The sequence below is a fragment of the Schistocerca americana genome, chromosome 2, assembly GCF_021461395.2.
Source record: "Schistocerca americana isolate TAMUIC-IGC-003095 chromosome 2, iqSchAmer2.1, whole genome shotgun sequence".
Taxonomy (NCBI): domain Eukaryota; kingdom Metazoa; phylum Arthropoda; class Insecta; order Orthoptera; family Acrididae; genus Schistocerca; species Schistocerca americana.
Window position 1 is genome coordinate 752,418,300 of NC_060120.1, and position 25,774 is coordinate 752,444,073.

Genomic DNA, 25,774 nt, shown 5'->3' on the forward strand with positions numbered 1-25,774 from the left:
TATACTAATTATTGCTATTCTGATCAGATGAAGCGCCAGCTGTCGGACATTTTTTGCACCCCATGTCATTCTAAGCATGTATGTTATTTTGTACCTCTCTATCTACATTATTCCGTGATTTATTCAGTTTTCAAATTTATACTGACTTTTTGATCACCCGGTACTTCTACTACTTTGCTTACAGAAGGACCGACTATACGAGCACCAGCAATTTGCCCACACTCGAATTCACATAACTCTGACATGATGCACTCACAACTACACAGAACACTATCCCGATCACGACTGAGACTTACAACGTTTTGGGGACACTGTACAGATGACGTTCGTTGTCAAATACAACAGCGCAACTTTCAGGGTCGGCTAGCATCTGCATTTGTGCTCAAGCGCGCATTTCTCGTGGAGTTCCCTTATTTTCATCCAACCCTTGCAAATTCACATACTCGGGAAACTATCGCTGTCGCCTCTTAGCGTAATCCTAGGCGAGTTTGCTTTATGCCACCCATAATGAACGCTACAGTGGCTAAGTAATTTCAAAAAACCTAAATTTACGTGAAAATCAACACACCCCTACGCGCGCACGCTAAAGACAGACACGACTGAATGAATCATGGCCCACCACGCCCCATAGGTAATAATAAACACATGAATAACGTACGAAACAGGAAAAGTATCTTTCATGGACTATACGTGTCGTTTGTGCAATGTACGAAGGCACACATCTGGAGGGATCTTCGTAAAACGCAGCCTTACGGATCACTGTCTTTGACAGAAGACAAAAAATCTGCTGTTTTCGGGGTGGACGGCGGAAAATCCCATTCACTTTACACTTGGTGAGTATCCATTAAAATTTTGACGACAGGCTTTCTACATGCGGCTGGAAAGTCGGGGATTTAAATATTTCTATGTCTTCCTCCTTGTTCCTTATCTCCACTTCCGGATTCATTCCTACAGCCTTGCGTTTCTGTTGTGAATAATGCGCATTTGCTTCACTCCCGTTAAGTGCAAAAGCACGTCCTGAATACTGCTCTTACAGCTCAATAAATCGGCTGTGGCAGATCAGTGTGCCACGCTGGTTACTCCGGGCAGTATAAAAATGTATTTCAAGGGTCGACTTCATCTTTTCGACACGCGATGTTGGTTCAAAAATGGCTCTGAGCACTATGGGACTCAACTGCTGAGGTCATTAGTCCCCTAGAACTTAGAACTAGTTAAACCTAACTAACCTAAGGACATCACAAACACCCATGCCCGAGGCAGGATTAGAACCTGCGACCGTAGCGGTCTTGCGGTTCACGCGATGTTGGAAGAAGCAATTTAAATTCGTTTGCCGAAGATTTAGTTACTAGAGATAGTGCTTTTAACTGGAACAAACCATGGAATACGACGTTTTCTTTAATAAACGTGCAAAGACGTCGCTACAGCGCAGCTCAAAATGATACACTGATATCCCAGCATGTATCTAATTCGAACTCACAGATTAAATTTATGCATACTTCTCATGGTGGTGTAATAAGAGGAGTTGTCATGAAGCCATAAACTTGAAGCCGATGTCTAGCACGTCAACTGGCACAAACAGTAGCTTCTGGTGCTTTGACTGTGTGGAATCGCGGAAAGGAATCACATTTCATTTGTAACTGGACTTTTTCAAACGATATTTTCTTTTACACAATGACGAAAAACAAGTAGTCACACCAAACTATAAATAATGTAGAGTAATGAAATTTCCAGAATACATTTGGCTAGGTAACATATTTGATTAATGTTGGAAGATCACAGGTTATTGTAATCGCGAGGTAAGCCATTGCAAATATGAAATGCTGGTACATTATAACCGGTGTAACCGCCAGGACGTTGAATGCAAGCATGTAGACGTCCCTGCATTGTGTTGTACAGACACTGCATATCAGGACGGTTATTGCTGGTTGTGGATGACGCTGGAGTTGTTGTTCGATGATGTCCCACATTTATTCAATTGAAGACAGATCTGGTGATCGAATAGGGCAAGGCAACATGTCGATACTCTCTAGAGCATGTTGGGATGCGAGAGGAGTATGGGAGAGCGAGCGTTATCAGGTTTGAAAACAGGCCGAATCACTAGACTGACGTACGAATTTGACTCCAGCGTGAGTGGGATAGCCACTAGAGTGCTCCTGCTGTCTTACGAAACTGCATCCCAGCCCGTAACTCCAGGTGCAGGACCGGTTTGTCTAGGCTGCAGACAGGTAGTTAGAAGCCCTCAACTGGCCTCTTCCTAATCAAGACACGGCCAGCACTGCCCAACGGCAGAACTAGCTTTCATCAGAAAACACCCTGCCGTCCAATGAGTTCTCACTTGTCACCACTGAATTCTCAATGGCGGTGGTTTCGGATCAGTGGAATGCACGCTACAGGGCTGCCCCTGTGTCACTGTGGTGCCAACTGCTGTTCACATTGCTGCTGCAGATGCAGAGCCATAGGACAAACACGATGCTCTTCCCTTACGGTAATGGCACGGAGCCTTCCGGAGGCCGGTCTCCCTGCGACCGTATATTCCCGTGACCACCTCTGCGAGTAGTCATGTATTTCTGTAATGTCGCGGAAGGAACATCCAGATTCTCGTAGCACTTGTATACAGCCTCGTCCAAACTCAAGGAGGTTTTGATAATGGTGTCTTTGTTGCCTCAAAGACATTCTTGATTTGAGTCCCCACGTTCAGCCTGGCAGACAACGAACGCTGACGACAGTTACAGCGCATATTTAAACAAAACCTGCTATGGATCCTCATAGTGGCACTAATAGTGACACTCTTATGCGACTGGCGCAAAATTTGAATAGACACCGTCTTTCCGGTGCAGCAACGCCTGCCAGTCTTCGTTTACGTCGCACAACTCCTTTTTGGTGTTGCGGCATTTTTACGTCAGTGAATTTTGATTACGCTATCTACTTTTATTGTAATCGTTTTGTTTCTGCCATTTGACTTTAAATTTTCTATCAGTCCTGTGCGGGTGAATGCTATGAGCATGAAAGATTGGAAACCTACCAACGCCGGCCGCGGTGGTCTAGCGGTTCTAGGCGCTCAGTCCAGAACCGCGGGACTGCTACGGTCGCAGGTTCGAATCCTGCCTCGGGCATGGATGTGTGTGATGTCCTTAGGTTAGTTAGGTTTAAGTATTTCTAAGTTCTAGGGGACTGATGACCTCAGATGTTAAGTCCCATAGTGCTCAGAGCCATTTGAACCATTTGAAACCTACCAATCATAGAAAAATATGCTTTTTGCATTTTCGAGATGAAGATAGACCGATCATCAATTTGGTCAGACAGCATTAGGGAAAATGTTGCATTAGGAATGCAGCTTTGACACATCACATATTTCTCTGCTTGGTTTTCGAAACATAACAAAAACTAATTACATTGAGTAGAAAGGCTTTTTATTAGTGGATCGAATATGCAGTGAAGACCAAAAAATCGGCTGAAAATACCTTGCTGACGCAGTGTTACTCACCCAAGAACTGTAACATTCGCTGTTTACAACATCTGTTGCGTACAAGCGAGAGAAATAAAGAAGAAGAAGCAATGGTAAACAGTAATTCGCTGTAGTTTTGGAGGCATCCTATGCTGCGCCGCCTCCTCAAAGCAACGTACAGTGTTAATTCTGTAGATTCACCTCCCCTTACCATACATCCACGATACTTGTTTGTCGCCGATCATAGTCTCTGACTCTTGTGTACCTGTGGCTGCACGCGCGGTAGCTTCTGTCGGATCTCTCTGAAGATAGCTTGGAGATGGCGAAGATGTGTAAGTATATTTTACTAGACACACTGTGAACAGTTATATAACTGTCATTAAGTAGCAACACTGCAATTCTGTCAGTACATGTACATATAGCAGAAGCCAGTACAGAGACAAGTACCACAAAATAAGTTAACCTCCTCAGTAAGGTTCTGAAGGCCACACGAGGTCGACTGCTATGTTGTCCTCTGACTGCGGCATCAGTAGCGTAATTATAGAGGACAGTACGGATAGCCCCCATTCTGACGAACTGCTTGATAACGATCAGTTGGATTTAAGAGAGGTAACAGCTACAGAAGCGGAATTCTGGCATTACGCTTGTTAACGCAGGCAGTACGTCTTCATAGTATTTGTAATCTCGTAAAAGCGTCGATGAGGTAAAAGGGAGCAAAACGCCAAAAAAATTCTGTAGAGATAATACACCTAATGTACAATATGTGCAAGAATCAAGAAGGAACGTCAAGAATGGAAGACCAAGAGATACATGGTCGAATTAATAACGGTGTAAGGCAATGATTCAGTCATTCTACCCTGCTGTTCAATCTGTACATCGAACAATCAATGACGTAAATAAAGGTTTAGAAATGGATTTAACATTTAGCGTAAAGGCTTATCGAGCGTTATATTCGCTGATGATTTTGCTATCCACAGTCAATGTGAGGAAGAACTGCAGGATCTTTTGAATGAAATGAACGACCTAATGAATAAAGAACATAGTCAGAGCCTAGACAGAGGAAGACCAAAGTAGTGGAGAGTGGCAGAAATGAGATTACTGATAAACTTAACATCGGAATTTGGGAAGCACGTACGACACAAAATGAAGTTCTGTTACCTTGGTAGCAAGATAACGCATAAGAAGTGCAACGAGTAGGAAATAAGAAACAGAATAGCACATGCAAAGCCGGCTGCTGTGGTCGAGCTAATCTAAGCGCTTCAGTCCGGAACCACGCGGCTGCTGCGGTCGCAGGTTCGAATCCTGCCTCGGACATGGATGTGTGTGATGTCCTTAGGTTAGTTAGGTTTGCCGGCCGGTGTGGCCGTGCGGTTCTAGGCGCTTCAGTCTGGAACCGCGTGGCCGCTACGGTCGCAGGTTCGAATCCTGCCTCGGGCATGGATGTGAGTGATGTCCTTAGGGTAGTTAGGTTTAAGTAGTTCTAAGTTATAGGGGATTGATGACCATAGATGTTGAGTCCCATAGTGCTCAGAGGCATTTGAACCATTTAGTTAGGTTTAAGTAGTTCTAAGTCTATGGGACTGATGACCTCAGATGTTAAGTCCCATAGTGCTTAGAGCCATTCCTACTAATATAAAACATCCATATTAATTTTAGGAAGGAACTTCTGAGAATGTATGACTAAAGCGCACCTTTCCATACAAGTAAATCATGGACAGTGCGAAAACCAGGAAAGAAGAGAAAAGAAACGTTTGAGGTGTGGTGTTACATAAGTAGTCTGAAAATTAAAAAAATGTGAAGACGCTCTGCATTTGTTCATACATCTATTTGTCGTATGGCTTTCTACTGCAACACACGTGCGAATATAAATACAATAATAAGCAGAACTCAAAAGTGCAACACAAATAGGAGAACATAAAGGACATAATAAGCTTCACATAATAAAATCAAAGCATTAACATATGTAGCATGCGAGACTAGTTGTTCGCATCGATGTCCACTTTATAGCATGAGGTGAGGCTTCCATAACGTCCTCAGCTTATTCGCCATATTTTCTTGAAGGCTTCATTTTTGTGATATGTTCCAGAGTCTGCTGAGGTGCTCCACAGTCACAACTTGGACTGACCACAATCCCATTTATAAAGCGTGGCGTTGAATTTTGTACGGACGCTTCTGATGCGGTTGAGGCTGGTCGCATCTTTTCTTGGGAAGTTAAACCCATTCAGTGCTTTTGAGGGATCAGATGTTTACTGGGTTCTCCCAGTCCTTTTTTCCAGGAGTGTATTAGGTGAAAGCTTTCCTGCCCTCTTACATAGGTGTTGCTCCATATTGGCATCTGTTATTTCAAGCGTATATTTGGTAAATTCATTACTACATCTTAAATACGTAAATTTTTTCCTGGTCTATCTGTAGTTTTTTTTGCCCATTCTTTTAAAGCTGTATTTTATCGTCTTAGCTTTGGTCGAGCTTGGTTATTGATGACCGAGAGCCACGGCATCGCGGTAAATCTTAGTGTTCCGATGTTTTTACGCTTGGTTTCATGGAGCTGCACGTGTACGTTATTGGTGTGGTGACTTACTTGTCATACAGGAACACACTAGTCTGCAGTGCTGAAGACTATTGACACTGGTGCTGTTCGCAATGTGGATGCATCTGAACAACAAGAAATATTAGCCAATTTTCTAACAATGTCAGTCGTGTTTCTGATGAACGTGTTGAAGTTCTTTATAGGCTAAGGAACAATCCAGAGGAAAGACCAGATATTTAGGACGGAAGTTGTGCCGGTCGGTGTGTCCGTGCGGTTCTAGGCGCTTCAATCTGGAACCGCGCGACCGCTACGGTCGCAGGTTCGAATCCTGCCTCGGGCATGGATGTGTGTAATGTCCTTTGGTTAGTTAGGTTTAAGTAGTTCTAAGTTCTAGGGCACTGATGACCTTAGATGTTAAGTCCCATAGTGCTTAGAGTCATGTGCACCATTTTCTTGTTAAGTCGCATAGTGCTCAGAGCCATTTGAACCATTTGAACGGAAGTTGTGTGTCACTCTCTGTCGATTAAATAACAGCTGCAGTTGTTTATTGGCGACCTTACTGTTTGGGTAAAGAGCACAAACGTGAATCATAGATGAATTCGCATAGAAACACCATCATCTGTAATATTTGGTAAGGTAATATTTGGAACACACTGACTACTAGAAGGGACAGGATGATAGTGCAATATGTTAAGACAGAAGGGAAAATTTCCATGGTACTAGCAGGAAGGCAGCACGTGAGATAGAAAAAAACTGGAATATATACAATAAATAATCTAAGACAATTAATTGTAAGTGCTACTCTGAGTTCAAGAGGTTTGCACAGGGGATGAAGTTGCAGCGGGACACATTAAACGATGTGGAATACTGCTGACCTCCCTTCACTCATCCCTAGCCCCATCGATCCCGTAAAACAAAACGAATTTTCCAAACCATGAATACTTCCTCTCCTATAAATACACTGACGGAAAAATTCAAACACCAAGAAATAATTGATGTAGAGTAATGAAATTTCAAGAATACATTTGTTTAGGTAACACATTTAAGCGATTAACGTCGCAAGATCGCAGATTAATATAAGCGCGGGAAAAGGCATGCGAAAGCTGGAATACTGGTGTATTAATAACCTGTGTACGCTCCAGAAAGTTGAATTAAAGCATGAAAATGTGCATGTGTTCTGTCGCACAGGAGTTGGATATAATTTTCTGGGATGGAATTCCATGTATGTTGCACTTTGTCGATAAATTCAGGGACCGATAATGACGGGTGTGGATGTCTTCCGATGATATCCCATACGTGCTCGACTGCCAGATCTGATGATCGAGAAGACCAAGACAACATGTCGACATTCTGTAGAGCATGTTGGGTGGCAATAGCAGTATGTAGGCGAACGTTATCGTGCTGGAAAACACTCTCTGGAATACTGTTTATAAATGGCAGCATAACGGGTCGAAACAACAGACTAATGTCTACCCTGCTCTCCAGTGAGCTGTCGCTTGACACCAATGAAGTCGCAAACGGCTGTGGTTTGGGGTCAATGGAATGCACGCTAGAGAGCGTCTGGCTCTGAGCTGTCCTTGAAGTAAAGGATTTGTAACCGTTCGCTGTGTCCCTGTGGTGCCAACTGGTACTCGAACTGCAGTTGCAGAAACAGTTCTATGTACTACAGCGATACTCCGAAGGCGACGGTCTTCTCTCATGGTAGTGCAATGGGGGCACGTACCTTCCCGTGACCAACGCAGCCAGCTATCATGTTTAGTAATTCAAATCGTAACTGGGCTATTTTTAGCTGTACACTATACGTCCAAGTCAACGGCCTTGCCGCAGTGGAAATACCGGTTCCCGTGATATCACCGAAGTTAAGCGCTGTTGGGCGTGGCTGGCACTTGGATGGGTGACCATCCAGCCGCCATGAGCTGTTGCCATTTTTCGGGGTGCACTCAGCCTCGTGATGCCAATTGAGGAGCTACTCGACCGAATAGTAGCGGCTTCGGTCAAGAATACCATCATAACGACCGGGAGAGCGGTGTGCTGACACCAAGCCCCTCCTATCCGCATCCTCCTCTGAGGATGACACGGCGGTCGGATGGTCCTGGTAGGCCACTCGTGGCCTGAAGAAGGAGTACACTATACGTCAAATATTGAAATCGCTACACTCCTGCTAAGTTTTTCTTCAGTATCGCGGAAGGAACATTCAGCTTCTCGTAGCTCTATTACACGACCTCGTTGAGAATGAGCTGCTGATAATGGCGTCTTCATTGTCTTAAAGGCATTCTTGACTGACATTAACCCACGGCGTCCAATCTCAAAGGTAACTGAAGCTCACGACGGCTACAGCGTGTATTTAATGCAAACTCGATTTGATTCGTCATAGTGGCGCAATGTGACTGGTGCGAAATTCGAATAGACGTTATCTTTCAGACGCAGACACACGGTTACCAGCTTTCGATAACATCGCGCAACTCCTTCTTATTTCTGGAATTTTTTTCCGTCAGTGTGTGTGCTCAGCTGTGTTCATGGGTCTGTGTAAAACACCTTCAAGAAAATCAGTGCTGGTTCCGGAAATCAAACCGCCGTAGTTTACATAGCAGTTAGCTCGCGGACACCTCACCTTTGGAACGTCTTAGTTTGTCTTGTATTTTTCTCTGCTGGAATGTGATTGACGGGATTTAAGTCAATTAAAGGAGAGATGGGTGCTGCCGTTCTGTTACTGTCGATGGTATTACGTAGGATGGGAACTAGGAGGGCCGTTCAATAAGCATGCAACAAATTTCTTTTTCTGGAAATTTCGACTGAAATATGCGGTGCTTGTTGCGAGACGTAGGAGTTACCGACGCTGATCAACTTACTATGAATAAGTCCTGTCCGTTCCTTTCTTCCAGCATGGGCTTTGCTACACCTTCCATAGGAATACGCATTCCCTGAACATGTAGTTCTGCGAAACTGTTGGCTCGACATGTACTGAACTTTATAGCCACTTTAGTCGCATTTCAGATGTAATTCCGCTCACGCTAGCGCAAGCGATCGTGAAATCTGAGACGAGACAACGGGAAGGCAGCTGGCGTTGCGGGTGAGCCATGCGCCGTTTACGAGGTCACTCTTCTCGGGCCGGGAGTAATTGGCAAGGGGCGGTGCATAGCGTGCGGCCGCCGCGGGGCGCGCCGGTGGCGTGTCGACTGTCGAGGCCACCTGCCCAGCCGGCCAAGTCGACCCAGCTCAGTATCGACCTTGTCTTATTAGGGGATTGTGTTGGGGCCGCCGCGGGACTTTATTCCAACGCCGAGTGACACGGCGTCTGCATAAGAAGTTGCGCGCTGCCGTGCGTCGGACGGGCTGTTCCGTGTTTCCTGCTGTGCCCTCATTTTGCGAGAAGTAGGATAATAGAAGTCAGGATGGCGCGCTAGTTTTGACAGGCGCCTACCACGGCGTCGTCGTTTTGCTGACGTGTCATTCGGGCAGTACGAGAGACAGGAATGGAACAGAAGTTTCGCGGAATTTCAGTCAGGGGAACACCACGCAGACGGGTGATGCCGTTCTGTTACGGTCGATGGGAACTAGGAGGGCCGTTCAATAAGCTGTGCAACAAGTTTCTTATTCGGGCAATTTCGCCTGAAAAATGCGGGGTTTGTTGCGAGACGTAGTGTAATGCCCGCCTTTAGCCGGTATAGCTTCATGAAGTTTCGATAGGTGGCGGTGCTGAACGTAACATTCAAAATGGCATCTGCAGTGAAGGTGCGTTCAAAACAGAGAGTTTTCATTCAATTTCTTTTGGCAGAACATCAGAGTATTGCAGATGTTCACCGGCGCTTGCAAAGGAGCTCTGGCAGTAAACAAAAGCACGGTGAGTCGCTGGGTGAAGCGTCTGTCATCATCGCAACAAGGTCGCGCAAACCTGTCCGAATTCCCGCGTACCAGTCTGTCGCACACAGCTGTGACTCGCCTCAGTGTTGGAACGTACAGACACACTCATTCGAGATGATCAACGTATCACAGTGAAACACCTCGCTGCTCAACTGGACGTCTCTGTTGGTAGTTCAAATGGCTCTGCGCACTATGGGATTTAACTTCTGAGGTCATCAGTTCCCTAGAACTTAGAACTACTTAAACCTAACTAACCTAAGGACATCACACACATCCATGCCCGAGGCAGGATTCGAACCTGCGACCGTAGCGGTGGCTCGGTTCCAGACTGTAGCGCCTAGAACCGCTCGGCCACTCCGGCCGGCTCTGTTGGTAGTGCTGACTCACTCTCCACCAGATGGGGTTCTCAACGGTGTGTGCCCTTTGGGTTTCTCGTCACCAAACAGACCATAAAGAGCACGAAGGATCATCATGTGCGGGATGGCTTGCGCGTTACGAGGCTGACCGTGACAAGTTTTTGTTGAACAGCGTCACAGGCGACGAAACATTCGCTCATCACTTAGAACCGGAAAACAAATGGCAATCCACAGAGAGGTGCCACAACACTTCTCCATCGAAGAAAGTTCTGAGCCGCACCCTCAGCCGGTAAAATCATGGTTATTGTCTTCTGGGACTCTGAAGTGTTTATTCCGTCCGATGACCTCCATCATGGTGCAACGTCAACTCGGAAGTGTGTTATGCTACCCTCAGGAAACTGAAGACAAGACTTCAGTGTGTTCATCGCCACAAAAATACAAACAAACTTCTCTTTCTCTATGACGACGCAAGTCTGCACACCCGAGAGGACCTCACAAAACACTATTGTACTGTTCTTCCTGATCTACCCCGCAGCGCCGCTCTCGCATTTTCCGACTTCCATCCGTTTGGGCCATCGAAGGATGCACCCCACGAGGAGCGGAATGTCGATGATGGTGGAGGTCACTGATGCAGCAAGATTCTGGCTGCAACGTCGACCAGTAGAGTGGTACCATGCGGGCACACAGGCCTTTCCAGTAAGGTAACTTAAAGCCTTCGCACTGAACGAAGACTATGTTGAAAAATAGGGTTTTGCAGCCAAAAGAGTTGAGGATAGTACGGTGTACTGAAATTCCGAATAAAATCAACCTGCTTTCAGAAAAAAAACAGTGTTGCATTACTTATCGAAAGCCCTTCGTAGCAGACAGCTGGTTGGTATTTTCTTCTCTATCTCGCTGTATTGCTCTACCTGCCATGTGTTGAAAACTTCTCGGAGTTTAAACCGTTGTCGATACACAGGGTGTAACGAAACGATATTGATCAGTTTTGAAGGTTTGTGCCTCTATACACGGTGTTTAGAGGAACAAACCCGACAATCGTAAAGACGAAGCATGTGTTTGTACGCTGACGTACCACAAACGGAACTCCTCGCAACGGGCCTGACAGCACTACGGCACTAAGCGGCCTTCACTCGCTAGATATTGTCAACAAAGTAATGTTGTGTGTATATAATGCGCGAAAGCGCGAGGCCGAGAACGACACAGTATTGGTGAGCAATGTGTATGCCCAGGACGCATCAGTTCGAAGCTCTTTCTTCATAGCAAAGAACGGGTCAGTCGGAACTCTTCCTTCATAGTAAACATGCCAGCGCTCGACACTGTGGAACTGGGATGTTTTGAGTGGCTTGCCTTGCAACAGACAAGCAGAAATTCTATAGAAATGGCGAAACAAGCGGGAGAGGCTTTCTGTGAACATTTCAGTGAACCAGGGGCTCTTTCATGGCAGCGTGGATACGTAAACCACAACGGCTAATTACAAATCAAACAAACGTACTGCATATTTCATTGTGTAGATGCGCTGTTTTCTACGTATTTTTCTGCTGTAACTACTGTTGTAAACGAAATAAAACAACTATTTACTGAGCACCGACTGAAAGCTTACACGATCTGATGTCTGTGCTGTGACAACTGTTTCAAGAAAAATAAACACGTTTTCTGGACTGCTGACCTGATCTCATTTGTCAATTCTGAGAACTGCTGCGGGTAAAGTAAACATTTCTGCTTACCGTCGGGGTAACATGGCCTTCAGTTTACTTTACTTTTGTAGGCAACGACATATCTGGCGCTTCATGATCGATTAGGAATATCATTTCTTTAAAGTACAACATAGTCCTTTAAAATAGGGGAGAGTGTTCTATGTTGGTAAGCTTTTCACACTTAGAAGTTGAATATTTTTTTATTTCGTTTTTAAATGATCGCGTTCACTTTTTAAGTGGTGCAGTCTTTTTCTGAAATTTCAAAAAATTACTCTGAAAATCAAGGTTTTCCAAATGTGAAAGTATGTATCAAGGTACAACACGGTCACGTACCTAGCAGCAAATATTCAACTGAAAGTTAAAAGAGTTGAAATCGAGAAAATCTTGTCAATACAGCATTTAATAGTCTATCTCTTATATTACTACTCTACTACACACAAATAATCAATATGTGAAACCAAATTAAGAAGAAGTATTATCAAAGCCAGTTACAGAGTAAATAAGAGTTGATATAGGAGCCGTTGCAAAGTAAACAAAATTTCCATTTTGAAGACATATACAAATTTCGAGACGTTAAAGAGACGCAGTTCATCTGCAAGTACCAAATATTGCGGGGTAAAATATCTTCTTCTGCTTCGAAGTACAAGATGATGCACCATCGAAGTAGTACGGCTTAACTGTCTACAAACTGTGTACAAATTGCTATGTACTACGTATTGAAATGCCCAAGAGACAAATCAACAAGAGAAAGGTTCACTACAGCACAACAGGACTGACAAAACAAAAAAACTTATTCTTACAAAACTTAATAGCAAACACTCTCAGTCTTCTATCAGGTGTTCGTATGCGAAACAACGAAGTGAATGAAGATGACGGGACGTATAGACAAATCCAACAAAGTTTCCCATAGGAAGGGAAAAAAAGTACTCGGCGGCAGCTGGCCGAAGATTTTACTGCTAGGTGGCGCTGGAGAAGTTCGAACCGGGCCCTGATTGAAGAGCTAGGAATAGCCGACACATGAATTGCCCCTGAGCGCCGGCGGAGAGCTGCCGACGAGGGATTTTTTGTGGTAAATTGCGGTACAGAGTCATCGGTTTAGAGTGGTCTAACTGTCTTGGTAAAGGAGTAAGACCTTCTTATTTTTCAATGGCGTTATTGTGTTGGGATTTTCTCTGCCTCGTGATGACTGGGTGTTGTGTGATGTCCTTAGGTTAGTTAGGTTTAAGTAGTTCTAAGTTCTAGGGGACTGATGACCATAGATGTTAAGTCCCATAGTGCTCAGAGCCATTTGAACCATTTGAACCGTTATTGTATTGGACACTGAAAATGTGGTTGTGGAACCTGAAGTCCCGTACCAGCCTGCGATGGAGGAAGTTCAATAGACGATGAGTGGAGCTGCGCCGCTATAAATAGCAGGTGCGCTGATGTATACTTGTGGATGTGTTTCTGTGCTCGTAACTCGGCAAGACCTTAGGAGGTTCTTGCCCCGCCATCTACTAGTTGCGATATGACGCTCGCCGGCTGCTGAAGTCCTGGAAGGTGACGCCTTGAAGTTATGCATGAATGCTATGCCTTTCTGTCCTCCGAGTTGCCGCTCAATCAGGCGTACTGCTGGCACGGACAGTTCTAAAAATCACAGCGTTTTCAACTAACTGAATCCGTCCGAATAGGACTCGGAAGGTGCAAAGATATCGACCGACTGGCATGACTGGTCTGTATGGGAAGAGGGGGGGGGGGTAGGGGGGGCATGTGGACAGCACACCACTCTCCTGGCCTGTCAGCTTTCATGACGGGAGCCTCTACTTCTCAACCGAGTAGCTCGTCAGTTGGCCTTACAAGGGGAGGGATCAGTGCAGTCCACTTGCTAACAGTGCTTGGTAGACCCAGTTGGTTACCCATACTAGTGCTAGCCAAGCCCGATAGCGCCTAACTTCCGTGATCTGACGGGAACTGGTGTTACCGATGTGACAAGGACGATGGCACACAGCGTTTTAGTCATCCTAAAATTCTGTACCTGAAGAATTAGTAATATATTGTACAGCACTCAAATGTGTAAAAGACGAAATATTTACAAATACTGCACAAAACAGATCCACGTATCCAGAAATAACAAAAACTCTAGAAAATGGCGGAAATTGCTTATGGCGATCACTAGTGCAGATTATTTCGTGGTGTTCTAAAATCTGTTACTAGACTGAAACACCGACCAAAAGACGTCAAATGTTTCTATATGCACTATCCTCTAGGTAAAACACTCCCCTACTTCTTCCAACTCACATCCTGCTCTTATTTACGTTTTTCAGTTCTTTGCGTATCACTTGTTTTCAACATATCTATAATTAAAGAGTCACCTTCAGAAAGAGAAAATGTTATTGCACTCTCGCCTTGGTGAAATATTTGAATATACCCAACTTGACTGCCGCGGTCAACTAAATGTGGTAAGTATGAAATTAGTATCTATATATGACGGTAGTATCTGTTCCCGAAAGAACAGTTACCGTTGATGACCATGCAACTTTTGCTATAGTGAAATGATAATTAAATGGACACCCTAGCTGCAAACAGGAGTTGATATACTTTATTGGGGACATGTTGAAAATGTGTGCCTCGACCGGAACTCGAACCCGGGATCTCCTGCTCGGTGGCTTAGATGGATAGAGCGTCTGCCATGTAAGCAGGAGATCCTGGGTTCGAGTCCCGGTCGGGGCACACATTTTCAACATGTCCCGAATGAAGTATATCAACGCCTGTTTGCAGCTAGGGTGTCCATTTAACTATCATTTCATTATGAAATTAGTGTAATTATGATGAAAAAGTTTCATTTCGTATTGTGAATGCATGCCTTGTTGTTGCGAGTTCATCAAACAGAAGCCATGAATAAAGGTTATGTTTACGAATGTTCTAACCGCTTTAGGGTTTGAGAGGAAACTGACGATGACGTGGAATGTTCAAATAGAACATAGAAGAAAAAAAATTTAAGAAAAGATCAAATGTTTCGCGAAATGATTGGTCTAAAAGTAAGAAATAAATTAGATTAAGGAAACTTACGACGTGCCTTTGAATGGTGCTTGACAGCAAATGAGACTTATTAAAGTTCGATGTTAATCTGAGAATTTTAGAGCACTAGAAGATATGTCTGTATTGAGATGCTATTGCCATAAATTATTTAGACCATCATTCAAATTCTCTAATTTATTTCATTTATTACTTTTAGACAAATCATTTCACAAAATATTTGACTTGTTTTTCAGTTTTTTTAAAAATTATCAGGTTTTGTTCTAATAACCGTCTCACATGTAAACAATTAAATACCAATTTTTTTTCAAAAGCAGACCCCACTATGGCTAGTTTGATATCATGTTTGTCCGTTTCCCTCTCTTCGTTTGGCTTTGAAAATTAGGAAAAACATCCATTGTGTAATTTCTAGGTAGTCTTGTTTTCGCTCCACTCAAACATTTGTTAACAGTTAAACATAACACCAACGCAACCATTTTAGCGCAAAATAAATGGGTATTGAAGAGATGGACTTTTGACACTTCATATACAGCTGCAGCTGTTCGTGAAATACTTCATTTATCCCTCAAATCACTAATTAATTTTTCTAATTTACCCTGATTACTTTCAAGCCATTAGGTCCTATTTTTGAAAAACTAGACCTCCCTCTGGTCAATTTCATACCCTATTTGTCCATTTACTACCTGTCGTTTGGCCAAAAACCCATCGTGGTAGTTTGTAGGGAATTCTTGGTTTCGCTCCACTCAAAGATTTGAGTAAAATGAGTGGTATAGCAACGTTGGCTATGAGACCACGGGGGGGGGGGGGGGGGGGGGGGGGTGTTCAGTTGCCTCAAAGGAAACGGTTTCCTTCACCCGGGCATAAGGACTCTTTCTCGCGGTTTGTGGGAGGCTGTAAGCGCACCGGATGGAAGAATAAAAGAAGACATCTCAGCTGTTGTCATTATTTTACGCTCTCTTCCGTGTTTCACCTCATCTAGATTCTGCTCAAATAGGCGATAGGAATGTTTAGCGACCGTGACGTAAACCACGTACCTGAAGCTTCTGTGCAAGCTGTTACTTCGTAATGGTACAGTCGTTCGTTCAACTGCTGGTATGTTCCAACATAGTACACGGATTGGACAAGGAGAAGTGGGTGCTACTATATCAATGTGTTATTTGCCTTATGGAACTTACTTCCATGAGACATATACTTCTATTCTTGTGTTCTCGTCCGCGAATCCACTAACACACGTGCGTGCGGTGGTACTCGACTTTGAGGTAGCCTGACTCCTTGTAGTGGATGATATTTTCTCCACCTCTATTTGACCGACAGCGGGATGATACGTGGTGACTGTGATCTGCTCTTCGGAAGGGGACTTTGAGCTCGGGCCCCTTGCTGCTGTTCGAAACGCTATGTACTGGTCAGAGTTTCAACCCTCTCCCATCATCATAAAAAGTAAACAAGACACCACACTATTTACAAAACCACACTCAAACACTTTCCCATTATGTGCCCAAGTCTAAATACATTGGGGTGTTTCAGCGAACAGTGTAATTCAGTACTTTCTGTTTAATGTTTAATGCATCTGGTAACGTCGTCTGCTCGACAGTCTCTGTACGTCTTTTGGACTGGCGTCCATGGTATACAAATCCTGTCAACATCTACATCAATAGTCCGCAAGCCAGCTGACGGTGTGTGACGGCCATGTTAAACTCACGAATGAGTGCGGTAAGAATGATTGTCGGTAAGCCTCTGTATTAACTCCAATTTATCGAATTTTTTCGTCATAGTCGATTAACGATACGTATATGGATGGATGTAATATGTTGTCCGACGCTTCTTGGAAAGTACTCTCTCGAAATTTCAATATTAAACCTCTCCGTGACGCACAGCGCTTCTCTTGTAGAGTCTGCCACAGGAGTTTGTTGAAAATCTATGTAACGCTCTCTCACCTATTGAACGATCCTGTGATGAAACGAGCCGTTCTTCGTTGGATCTTCTCTCTCTCTCTCTCTCTCTCTCTCTCTCTCTCTCTCTCTCTCTCTCTTTCTCCTATCGGTCGTACCAGGTAAGTCTAATTGCTTAGAGAAGCAAGAAAAAAGATATAATCAACGTTAGTGAATGACCCACTACAATCAAAATTAAAGGAGCTGCTCAATTTAATTTCCTTCTCCAACCAACAGGTAATAATCGACAACTCATGCCTTCACCGCTATGGCTTAGGTAGCTGTGTCATTATTAACTGTGGCACATAGCCTGAACATTAATAACTGTCGATCTATTGCATTTGTTATAATCTAGAAATGAAAATTTCTTCCACTACCATGATTACAATCAGCTACCATTAGATCGAGAACCAACGTACTGTGATTCGTGTCCGACTTCAGATATGCAGTGTTTAACGTTCGTTGTTCGTAGTTGAAGCACTGGGTTCAAATCCCCCCTCCCCCCCCCCCCTCCCCCCCCACACGACTCCCATCTTGGTCTTGGTTCAAAAACAAATGGTTCTGAGCACTATGGGACTTAACTGCTGAGGTCATCAGCCCCCTAGGACTTAGAACTTCTTACACCTAACTAACCTAAGGACATCACACACTTCCATGCCCGAGGCAGGATTCGAACCTGCGACCGTAGCGGTCGCGCGGTTCCAGACTGAAGCGCCTAAAACCGCTCGGCCACACCGGCCGGGCATCTTGGTCTTATTTTTTTCGGAAGGTACCTGAAATCACTTGAGGTTACGACATTACACGCTTTAAGGCTTATTGTAGATGAATTCTTAGAATGTACATGTTGTCTTCATTTTATCCAGCCTCTTTCTTCCGCAGTTGCAGTCGTAAGGGGTAATTGCCGTTTTTAGCAACTGTAATAAAAGTCTTATTATGACCAGACGTGTTTCGCTTTATTTTAAAGCATCTTCAAGTGGTCACTGCAACAATATAGTTTTTTCTCTCACAATTTTGTTTGTTGTGATCATTAACAGTTCGCAATCCTTACTTATTACTACAAATATCTTTTATTCTTTTCGTTACTCACGGTATTTTGTTATTTTTTGTATTTCTTTTCGTCTTCCACGTGTATGTGTTGAGTTTTTGCACACTTCGTGCAACTGTTTTAGCGACATGACCGGTCTCATCTTAATGCTGGTGTTAGGCGTGTTAACATGGGACTGGAGACGGCACTGATGGCGGAGAGCCTGGCTCAAATTGCAGTGGTGTCAGTTGAGTCTATCAATAGATCGGGTTTCACTAGGCATGGCCTGCACCTCAATATGTACAGGAAGGGAGACTGGCAGAGCTTATAGGTAACAGTGTAGTGGGTGATGGTTGGATCACTCATGGAAAAATTCCTGTAGTAGTTGGTGTTAGAGCTGCATATTTTTTAGATTGAAGTCAGCTGACAGGTATCCCTGCTTAAAAGAAGTCCCTCTTACAAAGGAATCACCTTCAGAGGAGGTCAGGTATCCAAGTAGAGAAGGAATTAGCATAATTCATCCGAATGTGAGAGGTATTAGAGATAAACCTAGTGAACTGCTTATTGATGTTGACTCTGACATTATTCGTATATCGGAGCACCACTTACATAATTTGACAATTCAGAGGCTTCCTTTACTAGGACACATATTAGCTGGATGTTTTTCAAGGAGTTCTTTGCGGAGAGGGGGAGTGGCCTCGTACGTAAAAAACAGTATTCCACTTGAGTCCCTAGACGTATCACGGCACTGCACTAAACAGGTTTTTGAATGCTGTACAGGGGCAGTTGAATTTAGTGAAACTAAACTTCTAGTTGTTCTAGTTTATAGGTCTCCTAATTCAGACTTCAGAGCATTTCTGTTCAAGCTAGAGAGGGTTCTTGGTTCACTTTATAGGAAGTACCAAACATTAGTTACAAGTGGTGACTTCAGTATTAATTTTGTATGTGACTGTGCAAGAAAAAGGATGTTGGAAGATCTCTTAAACTCATATGATCTGATGCAGACTGTGTTTAATGTCAGTTCGTAGTAAAATTATTTCTGTTTCTCATAAGTCAGATGTATGTACAGTATTTAACAATCATTTTCTGAGCATTTCTGGTGAATTGAAAAAAACTTTGTTTTTACAGTGAATCTTATAACTCTCTTGGAAAATGCCTTTCCAAGATTGATGTCTGAAATACTCCTCTGTGATACATACAAGGGGGAGACTGAGTAGTAATCAAATCACTGAAGACCAAGGACTCTCGTCGACATGATGGAGTGCCTAGAATGGTCAGTTTCCTGAATGATTAAAGTACTCAGTAGCAAAGCTTCTGTATGAAAAGGGAGACAGGGATAATGAAGACAATTTTTATGCCTTCAGTGTTTGCTAAAGTTATGAAAAGACTGTGCACGTATGGATAATTAATCATTTTCTTTCACGTAATTTGTTATCAGTTGTACAGTTCGACTTTAGAAGTGGTTTAACAACTGAAAATGCTATGTTCTCTTTTCTCAGTGAGGCACTGGATGGATGAAGCAATATGTTTCGAAAGCTAGGCATCTGTTTTGATTTAACTAAGGCTTTTGATTGTTTTGATTACAAAATATTGTTCCAGACGTATGACCATTATGGAATGCGGGGAGTAGCTCATAACTGATTCACCTCTTACTTTAACAACAGACAGCAAAAGGTTCACAGTGTTGGCAATGGCTGTGATGTCGGGCCTGAGTGGGGCGTGGTCAAATGGGGGATGCCCAAGAGATCAGTACTGGGGCCACTCCTGTTCTTTATTTATATAAATATTATTCCCTCTAGTATTACAGGTAATTCTAAAATATTTCTGTTTGCTGATGACACTAGCTTGGTAGTAAAGGATGTCGTGCGCAAAATTGACTCTGTTTCAAATAGTACAGTTCATGATATAATTTCATGGCCTGTAGAAAATAAACTAACGGTAAATCACAATAAGATTCAGTTTTTACAGTTTCTAACACACAATTCAACAATACCCGACGTTTTAATTTTATAGAAGGGGCATATGAGTAGTGAAACTGAACAGTTCAAATTTCTAGGTGTTCAGATAGATAGTAAACTGTCGGGGAAATCCCACGTTCAGGATGTTCAAAGACTTAATGCTGCCATTTTTACTATTCGAACTGTATCTGAAGTAAGTGATAGGTTGACACGAAAATAGTCTACTTTGCTTATTTTCATTCGCTTATGTCGTATGATATTATATTTTGGAGTAATTCTTCCCATTCTCGAAGGGTATTTTTGTCTCAGAAACGGGCTGTTCGGCTAATAGGTGGTGTAAGTTTGCGAACCTCTGGTCGAAACCTGTTCACTAGTCTGGGTCTGTCCGTATACATTTTTTTTCTTTCTTTTCTTGTTAACAATATTAGCTTATTCCCAAGAATTAGCAGCTTTCACTCAGAAATCTAATCTGCATTTGGTCTGAACTTCCTCTTGTGCAGAAAGGTGTGCAGTATACTGCTTAGCAGTAATCCACGCACTTTCAAATCGAAACTGAAGAGTTTCCTCATGGATAACTCCTCCTTAAGAATTAAGCTGAATCCTATGTTATTAAGCTGACTGCGTTTACATAAACTTGTGGCTTCTCTTCTATTGGGTTCATAAACATTTTATTTTATCTGTTATTATTTTTATGTTGAACACAAAATAGCATGAAAATATGGCACCAACCATTCACCATTTGCAGAAAACCTCAGGCAAGAAAACCACCACCTGCCACAATAGAAAAGCACATGAAAGTAGATGCAGCAACAAGAAACATCTCCTACTCGTACAAGAAAACTTTCAAATTCAAAAAGCAATAGTAAAGAAGAAACATACAAATTTGTGTCGTTCTAACCGCCATCTGCTTCACGTCTGCTGTGCAGCGAGCTACCTTAATTTAAGTATTAACTGTATTTTTCTTACTTGTCACTTCTTCTTCCGTGTGTTTTTGCTTTTAGGAAAATTTAATTGTTAAGTGCTATTAATAGTGTTCCATAGATTTCGTGTTTGTTTTGAATACAGTCAGAGAGAGTCCCTTCAGTCAACCATAGTGCCAGTAGTGCTAGTGTTTGTTTTCAAGACAGTCCAGAGACAGGTAGTGCTATTTTCATTGTTTTCTACATGAAGTGGCTGGCAATCACAGTATAGTCAATAATCAGCCGCCTTTAGTGAATTAGCAGTCTAGTTAAAAGGTGATTAACTCTCTTCAGTAAATTGATTCCTGAGGACGGATAGGATGTGTGACTGCTGTGTACGGACGCAGGAGGAGCTGGCCACTGTTCGCGAACAGCTGAACGCGTTGATGGCCGCGGTCAGCCGTCGTCAGGCTACTGCCTCGGAGTGTAGTGGCAGTTGGGAGTCTGGTGCGTCGCAAGGTATACCCCAGGTGTTACATGCTTCACCCACTGTCCCTGCTGTCGAGACATCTTCGCGGGTACCGGGCGCGGTTGGGCCACCCTCTCCCCAAGGGGAGTGGCGGGTTCAGCGGCGTTCGCGGCGCACGAGGCGGAGGGTAAATGTGGAGGCTGGCCGTGTGGCATCGCCCGCTCTGCCTGTGGGTGGACATGTGGCTGCTCCTTGAGCAAGGTCCGAGCAGGAACACGGGGGGAGGGGTTTATTAGTTATTGGGAGCTCCAACGTTAGGCGGGTGATGGAGCCCCTTAGGGAAATAGCGGAAAGGTCGGGGAAGATGGCCGGTGTTCACTCTGTCTGCTTGCCGCGGGGTCTCATCCGAGATGTGGAGGAGGCCCTACCGGCGGCGATAGAGAGCACTGGGTGCACCCGACTGCAAATTGTTGCTCATGTCGTCTGGGTTCAGAGGTCATCTTCAGTTCGTACAGGCGGTTGGCGGAATTGATGAAGGCGGAAAGCCTCGCTCGCGGGGTCGAATCAGAGCTAACCATTTGTAGTATCGTTCCCAGAACCGATCGCGGTCCTCTGGTTTGGAGCCGAGTGGAAGGCTTAAACCAGAGGCTCAGACGATTCTGCGGAGATCTGGGGTGCAAATTTCTCGACCTCCGCTATCGGGTGGAAAAATGTAGGGTCCCCCTGAATAGGTCAGGCGCGCACTACACGCGGGAAGCGGCTACAAGGATAGCGGAGTACGTGCGCAGTGCATACGGGGGTTTTTTAGGTTAGAGAATTCCCTCCCTAGGCCCGACAAGACGCCTGCTGAGACGCGGCAAGATAGGAGTAGGCAAAATGAACAGGGAATGTCAATATTAATGTGCTAATAGTAAACTGCAGGAGCGTCTATAGAAAGGTCCCAGAACTGCTCTCATTAATAAACGGTCACATCGCCCATATAGTACTAGGGACAGAAAGTTGGCTGAAACCAGACGTAAACAGTAATGAAATCCTAAACTCAGATTGGAATGTATACCGCACAGACAGACTGGACAGTGAAAAATGGCTCAAATGGCTCTGAGCACTATGGGACTCAACTGCTGAGGTCATTAGTCCCCTAGAACTTAGAAATAGTTAAACCTAACTAACCTAAGGACATCACAAACATCCATGCCCGAGGCAGGATTCGAACCTGCGACCGTAGCGGTCTTGCGGTCTTGCGCCTTTAACCGCACGGCCGCTTCTGCCGGCCTGGACAGTGAAGGGGGAGGCGTGTTTATAGCGATAAGAAGTGCAATAGTATCGAAGGAAATTGACGGAGATCCGAAATGTGAAATGATTTGGGTGAAGTTCACGGTTAAAGCAGGCTCAGACATGGTAATTGGATGTCACTATAGGCCCCTTGGCTCAGCAGCTGTTGTGGCTGAGCACCTGAAGGATAATTTGGAAAATATTTTGAGTAGATTTCCCCACCATGTTATAGTTCTGGGTGGAGATTTTAATTTGCCGGATATAGACTGGGAGACTCAAACGTTCATAACGGGTGGCAGGGACAAAGAATCCAGTGAAATTTTTTTAATTGCTTTATATGAAAACTACCTTGAGCAGTTAAACAGAGAACCGACTCGTGGCGATAACATATTAGACCTTCTGGTGACAAACAGACCCGAACTATTTGAAACAGTTAACGCAGAACAGGGAATCAGCGATCATAAAGCGGTTACGGCATCGATGATTTCAGCCGTAAATAGAAATATTAAAAAAGGTAGGAAGATTTTTCTGTTTAGCAAAAGTGACAAAAAGCAGATTTCATAGTACCTGATGGCTCAACACAAAAGTTTTGTGTCAAGTACAGATAGTGTTGAGGATTAGTGGACAAAGTTCAAAACCATCGTACAATATGCGTTAGATGAGTATGTGCCAAGCAAGATCGTAAGAGGTGGAAAAGAGCCACCGTGGTACAACAACCGAGTTAGAAAACTGCTGCGGAAGCAAAGGGAACTTCACAGCAAACATAAACATAGCCAAAGCCTTGCAGACAAGCGAAATGTAGTGTGAGGAGGGCTATGCGAGAGGCGTTCAATGAATTAGATAGTGAAGTTCTATGTACTGACTTGGCAGAAAATCCTAAGAATTATTGGTCTTACGTCAAAGCGGTAGGTGGATCAAAACAAAATGTCCAGACACTCTGTGACCAAAATGGTACTGAAACAGAGGATGATAGACTAAAGACCGAAATACTAAATGTCTTTTTCCAAAGCTGTTTCACAGAGGAAGACTGCACTGCAGTTCCTTCTCTAGATTGTCGCACAGATGACAAAATGGTAGGTATCGAAATAGACGACAGAGAGATAGAGAAACAATTAAAATCGCTCAAAGGAGGAGAGGCCGCTGGACCTAATGGGATACCAGTTCGATTTTACACAGAGTACGCGAAGGAACTTGCCCCCCTTCTTGCAGCGGTGTACCGTAGGTCTCTAGAAGAGCGTAGCGTTTCAAAGGATTGGAAAAGGGCACAGGTCATCCCCGTTTTCAAGAAGGGATGTCGAACAGATGTGTAGATCTATAGACCTATATCTCTAACGCCGATCAGTTGTAGAATTTTGGAACACGTATTATGTTCGAGTATAATGACTTTTCTGGAGACTAGAAATCTACTCTGTAGGAATCAGCATGGATTTCGAAAAAGACGGTCGTGTGAAACGCAGCTCGCGGTATTCGTCCACGAGACTCAGAGGGCCATAGACACGGGTTCACAGGTAGATGCCGAGTTTCTTGACTTCCGCAAGGCGTTCGATACAGTTCCCCACAGTCGTTTAATGAACAAAGTAAGAGCATATGGACTATCAGACCAATTGTGTGATTGGATTGAAGAGTTCCTAGAAAACAGAACGCAGCATGTCATTCTCAATGGAGAGAAGTCTTCCGAAGTAAGAGTGATTTCAGGTGTGCCGCAGGGGAGTGTCATAGGACCGTTGCTATTCACAATATACATAAATGACCTGGTGGATGACATCGGAAGTTCACTGAGGCTTTTTGCAGATGTTGCTGCGGTGTATCGAGAGGTTGTAACAATGGAAAATTGTACTGAAATGCAGGAGGATCTGCAGCGAATTGACGCATGGTGCAGGGAATGGCAATTGAATCTCAATGTAGACAAGTGTAATGTGCTGCGAATACATAGAAAGATAAAATCCCTTATCATTTAGCTACAAAATAGCAGTTCAGCAACTGGAAGCAATTAATTCCATAAATTATCTAGGAGTACGCATTAGGAGTGATTTAAAATGGAATGATCATATAAAATTGATCGTCGGTAAAGCAGATGCCAGACTGAGATTCATTGGCAGAATCCTAAGGAAATACAATCCGATAACAAAGGAAGTAGGGTACAGTACGCTTGTTCGCCCACTGCTTGAATACTGCTCAGCAGTGTGGGATCCGTACCAGATAGGGTTGATAGAAGAGATAGAGAAGATCCAACGGAGAGCAGCGCGCTTTGTTACAGGAACATTTAGTAATCGCGAAAGCGTTACGGAGATGATAGATAAACTCCAGTGGAAGACTCTGCAGGAGAGACGCTGAGTAGCTCGGTACGGGATTTTGTTAAAGTTTCGAGAACATACATTCACCGAGGAGTCAAGCAGTATATTGCTCCCTCCTACGTATTTCTCGCGATGAGACCATGAGGATAAAATCAGAGAGATTAGAGCCCACACAGAAGCATACCGACAATCCTTCTTTCCACGAACAATACGAGACTGGAATAGAAGGGAGAACCGATAGAGGTACTCACGGTACCCTCCGCCACACACCGTCAGGTGGCTTGCGGAGTATGGACGTAGATGTAGATGTAGAAACATCAGCAACAGATACTGTTCATAAAATAATACCACAAACTAGGCAATATGTCTAACCTACATCATCCAGTGTTGTATCATAGTAAAACAACAAACTACGCGCTGAGGAGATAGAACATGTTAACTCCCTACACAACACACACACACACACACACACACACACACACACACACACACCCACACACACACACACACACACTCACAGAAACAAAGGTAATCACCCCACTTAAAAATGGTTCAAATGGCTCTCAGCACTATGAGGCTTAACTTCTGAGGGCATCAGTCCCCTAGAACTTAGAACTAATTAAACCTAACTAACCTAAGGACATCACACACGTCAATGCCCGAGGCAGGATTCGAACCTGCGACCTAGCACGTGTGTGGAAACGGAGGGCTCCGCTAGAGGGTGCTGCCATTTCTCGCTCTGTATACGCTGTCTGCGTAGCTGCGAGGAACTGTTTCTGACCACAGTGTCTCCGATTCCATGTCGCTACTGCAGGTTGGTGTAAAGGTGGGGAGGGCGCTGAATCACAATCTAGTATTTGGGCATGCTGAAGTAAAGCGCTGCATAGACGATCGATACTTCAACTGTACAGGTGTATAGTTGTTTCGCTTTAATGACGGTGCGTAATACGCAAAAGGATTTTCTTTGAATTGGCACTGGTAGTGGAAGCCTACTAACACATTTTTATGTCATCAGTCTTCTCACTGGTTTGA